Below are 12,912 nucleotides of genomic sequence, written 5' to 3' on the forward strand. Positions count from 1 at the left end.
CCGTGCTGACCGGGTTAGGAGCCTTCGGGAACAATTTGCCTGTTTCACGATATGTGCCGCCCGCTGTGGAGCATAAAGAGCATACCTGGTACCGAGAAAACAGGTTGAAAAGAAGCGCACATGGGTGAAGCAGGCAAGGTGTGGCTCCACAAGACGCCAACTTCACACGTGAGGAGGCAAGTGTGAGCTCGACAGCTGCCCTCTTCTGTCTTTGGTACTGTTGCTGATATAAACTGCACAAGTACAGTTAAACCACCAGCTTCTGCAATGCTTGCGCAGTTGTTCACTATCACTGGAGAGCTCAAGGAGAAGAAGAGTTGTGTGTACGCAGAGTGGCCGTGAGAAAAACGCAAATTCAATGTGCTTTGATAGCGATGCAGTGCATTAGGATACACATAACAGCATGCATACACCAGCACTCAATTTTTACACTTACCAATAGAAATTTTAGGGAAAGAAAATGAAACAAAATTTGCACGCATACGCCAATACTCAATTCGTATGATTGCCAAAAGAAATTGCAAGGGCATGTAGAAAAGAAAAAAGAAACAAAATTTATTCTGATTCGCTTAGCTCTTTGAAGCAGCGGGCCTCTTTCGGCGAATTTCGCAAGTTTTCTGTGATAGCCACAGTCTTATGCTTTTTTCAGCTTTCGTGGCTGCTTCGTCCGTCACTCCCCGACTGCGGGCATAATGCCTGAAGAACACTGAAAGAAAATCATGCATAAGAGTTAAAAATAGCGCAAGCTTTGTTATTATTCTGGCTTCGGCAGAATTGTTGTTGTAGAATGAGACCGTCCATGTTTCAACACCTGTAACACAATTAGGGCACAAAGCTGTAGCTCTGACGATGCACAATGCCATTCCTTCTGCTTTTAGTAAGTGTAGAAGCATGTGCAATCTCAACAGAACAGTGCAGCAGTAATGGTGAGCAAATTTAAGCGAAACACCCTAAAACACAGCACATCAAAAGAAAGTTGTAAATGAGCCTAGAATTAAGCCTAGAACACTTCTGCCTAATATGAGTAATAGTGCAACAAGCTGTTCTGATTCTGGGTAAATCTCAGCAGATATGAAAACAAATCACTTTCTACACTCTAGAAAGGTTGCAGAAAGCTATGTTGCCAAATCTTGTGCATGTGCAAAGGCCATGAGTGCCAATACTGCAAGCACGACAGCTGCTGTGGCACTTTGCACTGCCTACATCATCAAAATGAGCATGTCGCCTTAATATTCACGCCAAGTGTAAAGCAGAAAAATGACTAAGTTCATCAGAAAAAAGCGTTTGTCAATTGTAAGGATGCAGGCTGTGCCCAGTGCCCTAGCAGATGCATACATGGTATGGTCCTGAACACAAAGCCAAAGAACACGAAGTAAGGGCTCAGTTGCATTACTATGTATGCGAAGTGTACAACAGGTCGAACTGCGTACATTTCCCGAGAATATGTTTGTGCTAAACCATCCCATAATTAGTGCCTTTGCTAAGGCAATAAGATGAAACAATAACAAAAAAGGACAGGAAGATACATAAGAATGATACCATCAGCATTTGCGTTAAAGGTGCACTAAAGAGGAATCTGAACTCATACTTTTACCGATGGAACTCGTTCTACACGTTACGAACGTTCTTAGAAACTGCGAATTATTTCCCTGTGCAGTCGGTTTCTCTAGTTTAAATCGAATTAAACACCCGGTTCCCGCCTTTTTTTTAATTCCCCCGCAGACAGTGGGAGGAGTCGACTAATCTTTCAACCAGTCCTGTGGCGGCTTGCCGCTCTGCCATCGGCGGAGCGATACGGAGTGATTGGCGAAAGCAGAGTCCACGCGTATCTTTATTTCTGTGGGCCTAATTTGCAGCTATGTAGTCTCTGAATAGATCTATTTAACCACGGAAATGTGGATATTCACGGAAGCAAAATAAAAACGAAAGCAAAGCCGCCATGCGACTGCCTGCAAGGCACTCCATGCGTTGGCTGACTCCTCCCCGACTGCGGAGAATTAAAAAAAAAGGCGGGAGCCAGACATTAATCACATTTAAATTAGGAAAATCAGCCCCACAGGGCAATAATTCAAAATTTCTAAGAATGCTTGGAACGTGTAGATCGGGTTCCCGTGGCAAAAAGACGAGTTCTGATTCCTCTTCAGTGCACATTTAAAGGTTTTAAAAATGCGCAGCTCTTAAGAACCTTACTTTTCAGCTCAACATTGTCATGTGACAACAGCCTATTTTAGCATCACAAAACAAGTTATGTTCTTTGGTTGTTGCCACAGATGTGGAGCGCTCATGTCATACACTCATCTAGCAGCTCAGCTCTGTAGGAAGTTCTTATCTCTACCAAATGCTTCTCATTGTGCCTGTCAAGTAGCTAACTGCACATGAATTCTCGTGCACAACCAAAAGCCATGCAATGAATTGATCCATTCTAATATGAGTCAAATAGTGTTTGATAATTATTACCTTCTCATGAGCTATTGCCAAGGTCGAGATAGCCTCCTTTCATATGTTAATGCAATATGACAATATGCACATGTGCTAACCCCAGTAGAATACAATAATTACCCCTTATCGTCTCCACCTTCAGCAGCGTCAGTGGCTTCTGCGGTGCCTTGTCCCCACCCTCTGCCAGGAATCTGTTGGACAGCGTTCCTGTGAAGCTGCGCTGAGCCAGCACTTCTGTTCACCACAATGTGGTTGCCGCTCTTTTGACAAACAGCGAATCTTTTGGCAGCGCCATGGGAGTATCGTACGCCTCTTTAGATATTTCATGGCCATTGGCCAGGTGTACCTGCAGGAAAAAGAAAAATGGCATGCCAAACTGAAAGGAACGTATATAATGTACAAATTATCATTGTTTACCGAGTGCATTCTGACTTAAAACTCAGTGTTAGCACTTGCCACATCACCAAGGTCAAAATCATTTAAAACTTGAAAATAACTGCAGAACTTAAGCGTGGACATAAACAGTGCGATGGGCATTTAGTGGCACTTCTTAACAGCAGTGGAGTATCAAAGGTAACTGCATGCAGTGCTTGTAACTGACTAATGCTAATCTCAATTCATGTTTGGAATGCTATCGGCAAATAATTTCAGAAAAATGGCTCTACCTTGCTGGACATAGCCAATTAGTATGTGCGCACAGTAACAAATGCTAAAAAATAAGAAAAGCACACAAAAAAGCCGTGCTGTTTGTGCTTCACATGATATGGTGCCCCTTGTAGAGTGGAATGGTCACGAAATTTCTATAGCAACCAGATGCCCTTCTCAAGACATGTCATGATGACTAAGCAATGCGAAAGACCACACACAAAGACAAGCTACCCCTCCGACACAGAGCTGGCCTCTCATGCTTCGAATTTTCTTTCTTGAGGGCTTCCAGCTCCTCTTTTAGCGCATTGCTTTCTCTGAGTGCCACAATGTCCTCATTGGCACTTCTTTTCGCAGCCATTCTCAACTTCTTCACCTTTTTTGTTGACTAGAATTAAAGCATAGGCATAACCAATATAAATGCAGCAAATGTGTATCATGCACAAGTCATCATGCACTTCGCATATAATCAGCATACTGGCATTTGTTTGACCATTGCAAGGAGATTCACCCACTTGCCACAAGTACATTAGGCGTTTCCTCATCCATAACACGGTACTGTTGGCCGCAAAAGTTTGCAGGATCTGTGATGCGTGGCGGGGCGAAGCAAAACAACATTGCTACGTGATCTGCCATAACAGAGCATAGTATCCAGGCTCATGTGAACCTCAACACCACGCTCTGTGATGGCAGATGGCACAGTCATTCCAGAATTGTAAAGCGAGCTGTAGCTACGTCTTGCCTGAAACCAGCTATAAAAAAATTTTGCCCCTACTCGATAATTCACAGCGTAGACCAACAGGTCTCCCAATTGAAGGAGAGCGGTTATCCGGAGCAGTTACTTTGCGGCATTGCTGAAAGCTTACTAAGAGAAGTTACTGGGTCCTACAAAACTAAGAAAATGAGCTACGAGGGATGCCCTGCCGTGATGCCGTATGTTCACAATATCTCCCACAGAATAAGGAGGACAGCTAACATGTACGGAGTCCAGGTGGTTTTTTCAGCTGCCAATAAGCTCATTGGAATGTGTACAAAGGTCAACGAGAATGAAGACCACAAAAAGAAACCTGGGTGCAACATCAAACATGAAAACACCTATGTAAAGTGTGACGAAAACGTCATTTACAGCATTCCGCTCAGCTGCCAACAAACTTACGCAGGGCAAACGGGAAGATGCCTTCACAAGAGGCTCCGGGAACACGAAAGATCATGTGAACAACTTGCAAAGTCCGGGAATCTGGCAGCTCATTTCGCACACTGTAAATGCATACCCTTGCTAAAAAACATCAAGGTAATAGGTAGGGCTAGAAACGGACGGGAACAAGAAATTATCAAACCTTTTGCAATGCACATTGCTCCAAAACAAACCAAACCAAACCAAACCAGATAAGCAATGCGTCAGCTCCCCTTCAGTGATGTTAGGGGGAACAGAATTAACCTCCCTCAAGAACAGTAATCTTCGGCTGTTGTAAGCGCGCGTAGTTTTTACCTGTTTTTCCTTCATTCTTGTCGTCAAATGTGTGTATATAGTCATGTTTCTTCTGAGATTAAACAGTAGTTAGAAAGCGCTTCGTCCTGTGCGTTTTCAGTGTTTTTATAGCGCTCACCAATTCCTTCAAGTATGTATTTCCAACTCGCCCCAGTAGTAGCTCTTTTGTCTTTTACATTGCAAGACACCACAGCTACTCCCACAGGCAGTCACTTCCATACTGATGGTCAAAAAAATTCAAGTGCAAGAGTAGGGATCCTTACCACATCGTTGCAAGCTAGCTAACGACTTAGGTTGGGCACAAGGTACACTCATAGAGAAAAGTTTGCTGGATGTCGATTTTCAGAAAATATTTATTTTTGCATTGCCTCGCCAGTCAGTCAGCTGAAATTTGTTCAATAAGATCGAGTATCCATGTCCCCTCCTCATTCTAGGCTTTTGATTAAATTGCTCTGGCTAACAGCTCAGAGAAAATGTTTCACAAAGAACTCTCATCCCACAAATTTTTATCCATTATTGTACAAGTACACTGCAGTATAGCTAGATACCCTCCGCTGCACAAAGCAAACAGAAGGAAAGTATCCATTATGTGACAGGGTGAAACTTGCACTGTAGTTCAAACTTACCTGAAGGTTGCTGCTGTAAGCTGCAGGTACTATATAGCTGCTAGCTTAGGTCAGTCACATCCACACTGTATGGACAAGAAAATAAAGTACGAGAGAGCACCTTATACAGCACGTTGTCAACGATGCAGCAAAACACAATCTCTGTCGAAACTACAATGCCCACAGGGTTCACTGATGAACCACGCATCAGGGCACTGACAGCATATTTGATGATCCACAGCTACACAGGAGTAAGGAAGAGAGGTCTGGTCACAATCCAGGAACATGTGGCTCTAGGGGTGTCATATATGGTCCTGCTATCACGTGTACTATACACCCACAGTGATCAGACGACACGAGAAGTTGTCGAGGCTTTTCACATCGCAGGGGATCAACTGAATTGCGTCAGCAAACCATCTGTTTTCCTCTGCGATAGGGAGATGAATTTTCTCGGGAGCACCTGACGAATGTTGCGTTTCATGGTTTTTAGTTTTTTATGTTTCTTCCCTTTGATTGTTTCTTCATCAAGGTTTCAGTGAATCAACCTTTCAGTTGCGAGTCAGCGCTCGTCCTGTGTCCCTTCTTTTCTTGTCCCTTGTAGTTCGCGCTGTTCAACTCCTGCTATCTGGCTCAGCATTGAGCCCTGTGGGCATAACATGTTTGGCAAAGTTATACCAAAGCACTGCAAGAGCTCATTGCACTCAGTGATTGGGAAGTAAGTGAAAAATGTGACTGAAGCTCGCAAAATTTAACACAATAGTTAAGCTGTCCTCACTGCACTCACTGCACTCACTGCACAGTGCAAAGTACTGTGCAGTGAGTGGATGGTTGGAGACTTCCATTTGGCAAGCCTAATAAATAAATTGATAAGCTGTGGAAGTATGCACAACTTTTATATGACATTTTCAACCTACCTGTGCTTTGCACGGCTTGGCATAATTAATGTAGGCACCAATACACTCGGTAGCCGGGCCACATCCACACTGCAAAGGCAACAGAAAAGAAAAACTCACTCGCGAAGCACTGAAAAACTAACACCGTCCTGGCACTATGCTTTTCGTGCATTCTGTTTTATCGTAATTTTGAACCTACGCGCAATTGCCTTAAGATTCACACCATGCAACTACACACCGTCTCAACTTTTTTTTCACAAACACGAGAAACACGTTTGCGGCAGCTAATGCATAGTGCTTGCAATTTCCACTCCGTGGCAAACAAGTAGCGCAACAGAGTACAACTGCGTTAATGCGCTTTAGTCATCCCACAGCAACACCCTGAAAGTAATTTTCAAGCACAGTTACTTACCTCGCTAGTGTTAACACCATGGCCGCTTCTTTCATCCGAAGCAACAAAGGATGTCTCGGCATGGGGTCAGGCGACACCGGAGCTTTTTCACGAGAGCTTCAGAATCAAACGAGCGTCTTTTCGAGCGCGTAGATGACACATCACATTTGTAGCACAGCCAAGCAGCCACAGAGCGAACAAACCGCACATTGCAGCAAAAGTAAAGGTCGAAAGGAGCACCGCGCGACGAAAACCAACGAGACCATCGCGCCACAAATATTGGCTTGGCTGATAGACTGGATTGGGTTGACTTTTAGGCTTACCGCTCTGCCGCGGCCCCTGGTAGCAGTTTGTTCGGGTTTGTTTTCATGGAAGGCAGCATGCATGGCTACATGCCTCGGTTACCTCGAAGGAGTGCTGCAGGATAAAAGGGCGTTAATTATGAGCACTGGCGCCAGAAAGCCAAGCGATTCGTTTAATTCTGGTTCTTTTACATCAACACCATAGTTGAGTGATCTTAATCAATCTTAATATTAAACTAATTGGTGCTAGAAATGTGATTGTGTGAATTTTGGCATTGGCAAAATAGAATTTGTTTTAAAATGTTCGTCTGAGGGAAAACAAATTATATATGCCATGTAAGCTCACATCCCAAGAGAGATGTTTACGGATACTCCTCGGACATCCGCCGGCGGATGTCCGCCAGCCATCTAAAAACGAACGTCCCTCGTACATACACAGAATCTCCGATGCGTATATCCGAATATGGACATACGTAGGCATGCCCTATGGACATCCCAGCCTGGCACTGGAGATTCGGACCTTACTCGGACCTACCCCGGATATCCGTGGTTGACTGGGTAAAGTTGGAAGTTGCGCTTCTTTCCTGTCGTCTCTATCTTTTTCCTGTGTACGTCTTTTTAGCGCACACCCTTTCAAATATGGATATGTACCAACTAGCCCGTCAAAAAGCTTTACTAATATATAGTTCTTGCTGTCACATTCGAAGCTATAGAAATCTCATAAAAAGGAGCTGCGCGCATTATGCAACTCAAAATGTGGTGGAAATAATCCAGTTAGACTGAGAAAAGCTTCTTTGGTAAAAAAAAAAGCTTCGCGATCATTTTATGCGAACAGCTAAGAATAATAAACCGTACGTATGACAAACCCAGAAACTCAGGCATGATTTAAGTAGAAATATGGCACTCTCTATCCCCCCCCCCCCCCCGCCAATAAAAAAAATTACGTAGGAAGGCCATGCCGAACTCCACTTTTTCGGCGAAAAATATCCAAGAAGTATACGCATGTGAAATGAGCCCTCGCTCGTAAATTACAGGCCCCTCAAATGGTGTATCTTTCTGTGGTCCCATAATTTTACTGCCTATGATATTTCTTCACTTTTACCAGTTAACAGCAACTGAAACAAAGATCTCAGTAAAGGAAGCCAAAATAAATGGTACAGGTCGCGGAAGCAAAAGGGATGGACATCTCTGATTACAATTAAAGGAAAGCCGCTGTGGTGGTTACAGTAGTATATGCATCTAATTGTGTGTAATGTCTTGATTGTAATGATGCGCAAGACATTGCTGTACATGGATTATTCCGTGGTGTTCTCTTACGAGCGCTAAATAATTATAATCAAATTTCTTTCTCGTGCTATTTCGGTTTCAACAGCCTATAGCGATAGCTGTGACGCCAACGTGTGTTTATAGCTAACAAGGCAAGAGCGGGGCCTAAAGCTGGTTCTTCATAGTTCAGATATCGCGCTTACTGATACTGATAACTATTGCTATTCTGTGCATGTGCTGTTTGTGTCAGTTGTCTGCACTGTGCTTATGGTTCACAGGTCACGGGAGACATGAAAAAACTGCGATACGTTGATTAGTAGTTTTACTTCGCTACAATGCAGTCTGCTTCAAGAATCGGAATGACAACGAATGTAGAAGCAGAGATTATATTGTAGTTTTTTTCATGTCTCGCGCTTCTTGACCTATAAGCCACTTTGACGGTACAGTCATCGTTCGGCTGTTAAAAACCGAAACCGAAACAGCATGACAAAACCTTTCCCTGCTCACAGATCTACAGTATCTACCGCGAAGAAACAACTGTGAAAAACGGTCATTTACGCTTGTATTAATGAAAAAAAAGTATTGTTTTGAGAGTTCAGAGGTGCAAAGCGGCGGCGTGATGGTTACGTAACTGTGGAGGCCGAGACCGCGCGCCAATAGCGCAGTCTATTTTTCCATGGTGCGCTCCTTCGTGCCTCGCCTTCGTTGAGTGCGTCTGTTAATCTGTGTCGCCTTTTTGGTACTCGGTTCGAAGGCTTTCTTTTACCAGCAGGCCGTGCACTTTATCGCAGCATGCCTCCTAAAAAACGGTAAATTGCTTATTTTGAGCCCGGTGCGTCGTCAGCGAAAGTTCCGCGGCAAACCGTCGAATGAAGTTTCACAGGTGAGCCGTTGCGCATGGCACGTTTCCAAATACGCCCGCTACCCCCCAATTTCTCCCCGTACTCCTTGGGCTGTACCTTGGGCTTCTACGAAAAAAAATAAAAAATTGATGAGCAGAGGCAAGTAAGCCTGTTTCTAGCGTGTCGTGGGGCCCGCACCGAATCGAGGCGAGTGCATATTTGAGGGATGGGGGCGGATTTAACAGGCAGTGGTGAATAGGTGAGGCGTGTTTCCGAAGTGAATGCAAACAACCATGGAAGAATCGTCTGTCAGCTTTTTCCGGTTACAAATTTCTCCCATGCACTGCCTTCTGCATAGCAAATGCCCTGTATTCGTGCATCGTTTATTCGCTAATCTATTTGTGTTGCGACATTGCGTATTGCACCGTAAGATCAGCGCGTGCTGTGTATGAACGCGTCCTGAGCGCAGAAAATGACAATTACGAAAGGTACGAGTGTTTTCTCGAGTGTATGCACGGCAGTCGGCTGTGTGCGCGAAATAGTTTAACGCGTTGGTCGTTATATATTTGTTTTTTTTTGCTGCATCACGAAGGCAACGAAGGCTGAGCTTGCACAGTTTAGCAAACGATTGATGTATTTGCCTCAAAGCGTGTAAAAGCTGCCAGTGGGCTAGCACATACATGCAACCGTGCGCGCAGCGCGTATCAACACGTCCCACTGCGTACGCATAGGAAGCATCCGACCGTTTACATTATTGTGGTTGTACTTCATGCGAGTACACGCTACGAAGCAGAACAGAGTCGACGTCTGGTTGGTCTTGCGATGATGCAATACAATCAGCGGTGTTGCAGTGGAAATAAATTAGTGTTAGAAGTGAATTAACACAGCGACTGCCGTGAAGCAACAAGCAGGGGGAGAAATTTGGAACCGGAAGTAGCTGTAGCAGACGACTTTTCCATGAGCCTCTGCGCTGAATCTGGAAACGCACCTCACCCATTGAAAGGGGACAATCTATCCCCCTCCACAAGCCTGAAATTTTGCATAGGAAAACTTTGCTTATCCCAATTTTCCGAAGAAAAAAAAATCTCCAAGCAGTACACAGTTCAAGTGGTTTGCCCTCCCCCCCCCCTTACACACACACACTGATGTACTACCCTACTGCCCTTTGCCCCAGAATGAATCTAAATTTTCGTGTAAATGTTGAGGTGTTCAGAGGCAATTCTTGAATTCAAGCGAAGCCACATAGATATGTGCACGTAGACTTGCTGTGGGGACTATGTGTTTAGGTGCTTGGCAGTTGAGCCCGAAAATGCATGTTTGGTTTCTTGTGTGCCCTTTTGTAGTTTAATGTTAGCTGCCTGTGAACCAGGCAGATGCGGTATTATGAGAAAATGTATTATTTTATTTGCCTGTTTCCTGCCCACTCAGTTGTGCTAATGCTTGTTCTATGCATGGGCTCATGCCGCTGTTGAGCAACTCTCTTTTTAAAAATATTAGCATCTCTTGTTGTTTTCTGCCTTGTGTGACTGTTGTGAAATCATACTCAACGAAACTGGCAATGCTGAACTGTAAGGCGGCTTGTCGCACTTTCACTCTTGGTCCTACCTTTTTAACACTTTCACATATAAAATTTAAAGGAGTGTAGATACCAAATTTTGGTTGCCTATGTTTTCTTGTTTGTAATGGTGCGTTAGACATTACTATACATGGAACACCATGAGGTATCTGGCTACAGCTGCCAAATGATAATCAAATTTCATCTCTTACCTGATTCGGCTTCTGTTACAAAAGCAGTGTGATGGCTACGATGTCAGGTCAGTATAGGTCACATGAGGCATGAAGACAGCTGCAATATAATCGCTGCTGCTTCACTCATTGCGATTCTGCTGCTGTGGTGGCTCAGTTATGGTTCTCGACTGTTGACTTGAAAAGCGGGGGTTAAGTCCCAGCCACTATGATCACATTTCAGTGGAGTTGAAATGCTAGAGTCTCATGTGTTGCGCGATGTCAGTACACATTCGAGAACCCCAGGTGTGGGTGAAATTATCCGGAGCCCTCCACTTTGGGATCCCTCATAGCCGGGGTCGCTTTAGGACGCCACAACTCCCATGAACCATGCACCAAACCCATTGCCATTCCAGCTCTTGCGGCAAGCTGTCTTTAGCATCACAGTGAATTAAAATTATGAAGCAGTGATTATGTTGCACTTTTTATTTGTGTCTCACGTGACTTATACTGACCTTTCACGTTGTAGCCATTACTTGACTGTTGAAACTGAAACAGGTGAGATACGAAATTCGATTATAAATTATTTAGTGATTGTAGGTCAATGTCATATGGTGTTCCATGTATACTATCTCTTATGGATCATTATAAAGAAAAAACATAAACCTGTGATGAAAATATTAAAATGTGAAGGGAATCGGAATGATGTTCATGCGGAATGATACCAACTCGGGGTATAAATGAACAGGTTGCAGTCATTCACTTCGATACTGATGTTTTTTTCTTCTGTTGCTGATGTAGCCTTTCCAATGTTTTTTGTAGCAACCTGAAGATGAGGTGCATGACAACGCCTCTACAAGTCATCCCAACTTGGATGATGAGCCTTCAACCCTGCATCTTGATGACAGCATTTCTGATGCACAACTTCCAAGGCTTGATGAGGACACCAATGGGCTTGACAACCATGTGCTAGAGGACCCCGATGAAGACTTGTCGGAATTTATCAGAGTGAACTCCGAGTCGAGACTTCCACACAGAACACTACCCACCTGCAGGCGATGCTGCGTGTATTAACATTATTAACATTTGTTATTGCTGCTGGCCTTCCTTGGACACAAGTGGACAGCTTGTTGAAGCTGTTGAATGCATTTCTTGGCCAGAACGTCTTCCCATCGACAAAATATGGCTTTAGGAAGTTATGGGATTTGCACAAATCAAGGATGGTGGAAGTCCATACATACTGCCCAACGTGTGAGTGCCTGACATCAAGCTGCGGCCTAGATTTCCAGCACTGCACTAATTGTGCAGCCACAATGACTATGGCATAGCTGGTGAAAAAAAGGAAGCTTTTTCATAACTGTCGACCTCAAGCATCAGCTACAGTGTCTCTTAAAGAAGTTTGGGGATATAGTTGGCGCAAACCTCCAGAAACTCACAGCTGAAACTCATCAGGGAGCTTATAAGGATATCACAGATGGCCAACTGTACAGAAAGGTCCGCCGTGAAAGGAACATGAATTGGAGTGACCTGACTGTTACCGCTAACAGCGATGGATCGCCAGTATTTAATTCGAGCAAAGGGTCAGTCTGGCCAATTCAAGTAGCGCTTAATGAGCTCCCTCTTCCCTATCGTTGGAAGAACATCCTCATCGGCGTCATTTGGTTTGCCAAAGGTCACCCACCTACTCGCCTCTACTTGAAGACATTTGTTGAGAAATTCCACACTATGGGCAGCTTCACGTGCTCATTTGCCAGCAAAGTTGTGCAGTCAACAGTGAATGTGTTGTGCTTTTGTGTTGACTCGCCAGCTCGCGCTTCACTGCTGAATGCTAAGCAATACAACGGATACTATGGCTGTTCTTGGTGCCTTCAAAAAGAAACGCTTGTTGATGGTAAGAATTTTTTCAGTGATATTACAAGCTTTGCCTCTTCTGCTTTCTGCACACTGTACAGCTCTAAGAACATAATTTTGTTGCTTAAATGCATTCACATGCAACAAGCAACATACTCGTGTCCCATGTGGCGGGTATCAACTGTTACCAGGTATAAAAATACTGGTTCGTATCAGTTTGAACAAGGTTGTGTTCTAATACAAAAAGAAGTTGGTGTTGCAGCAACTTGGTGATGGAGGGCCATGATGATGACGTGACAATCTGTGCTTCCCCATAAAAGCAGTGAAAGAAATTTCACTTGGGAAGGATTATCACCCATATGGGAGAGAGAGAGACTCGAAGATGGTATGGCAGAGAAAAGGATGGCAAAGTTGCTTGATTGTGACAGCTGTAACGCTGCTGCTTAGTCTTTTAAAGAAATTTT

At 44.1% G+C, this 12,912-nt stretch overlaps 2 long non-coding RNA genes across 2 annotated transcripts; both read right to left on the bottom strand.

Annotated features, from left to right (window-relative positions):
* Positions 1 to 535: 535 nt before the first annotated feature.
* LOC149357059 (uncharacterized) lies at positions 536 to 2,702 on the bottom strand. Its single transcript, XR_016289866.1, has 2 exons — positions 2,560 to 2,702; positions 536 to 706 (listed from the first exon to the last, which is right to left on the bottom strand). It is a non-coding gene; the product is annotated as an uncharacterized LOC149357059 (long non-coding RNA).
* A 647-nt stretch (positions 2,703 to 3,349) lies between these two features.
* Positions 3,350 to 6,163, bottom strand: LOC149357060 (uncharacterized). Its single transcript, XR_016289867.1, has 3 exons — positions 6,093 to 6,163; positions 5,200 to 5,264; positions 3,350 to 3,472 (listed from the first exon to the last, which is right to left on the bottom strand). It is a non-coding gene; the product is annotated as an uncharacterized LOC149357060 (long non-coding RNA).
* Between the last annotated feature and the right edge of the window lie 6,749 nt (positions 6,164 to 12,912).

This window comes from Amblyomma mixtum, chromosome 3 (assembly GCF_055824585.1).
Source record: "Amblyomma mixtum isolate Tamu chromosome 3, ASM5582458v1, whole genome shotgun sequence".
NCBI classification, from domain to species: Eukaryota; Metazoa; Arthropoda; class Arachnida; order Ixodida; family Ixodidae; genus Amblyomma; species Amblyomma mixtum.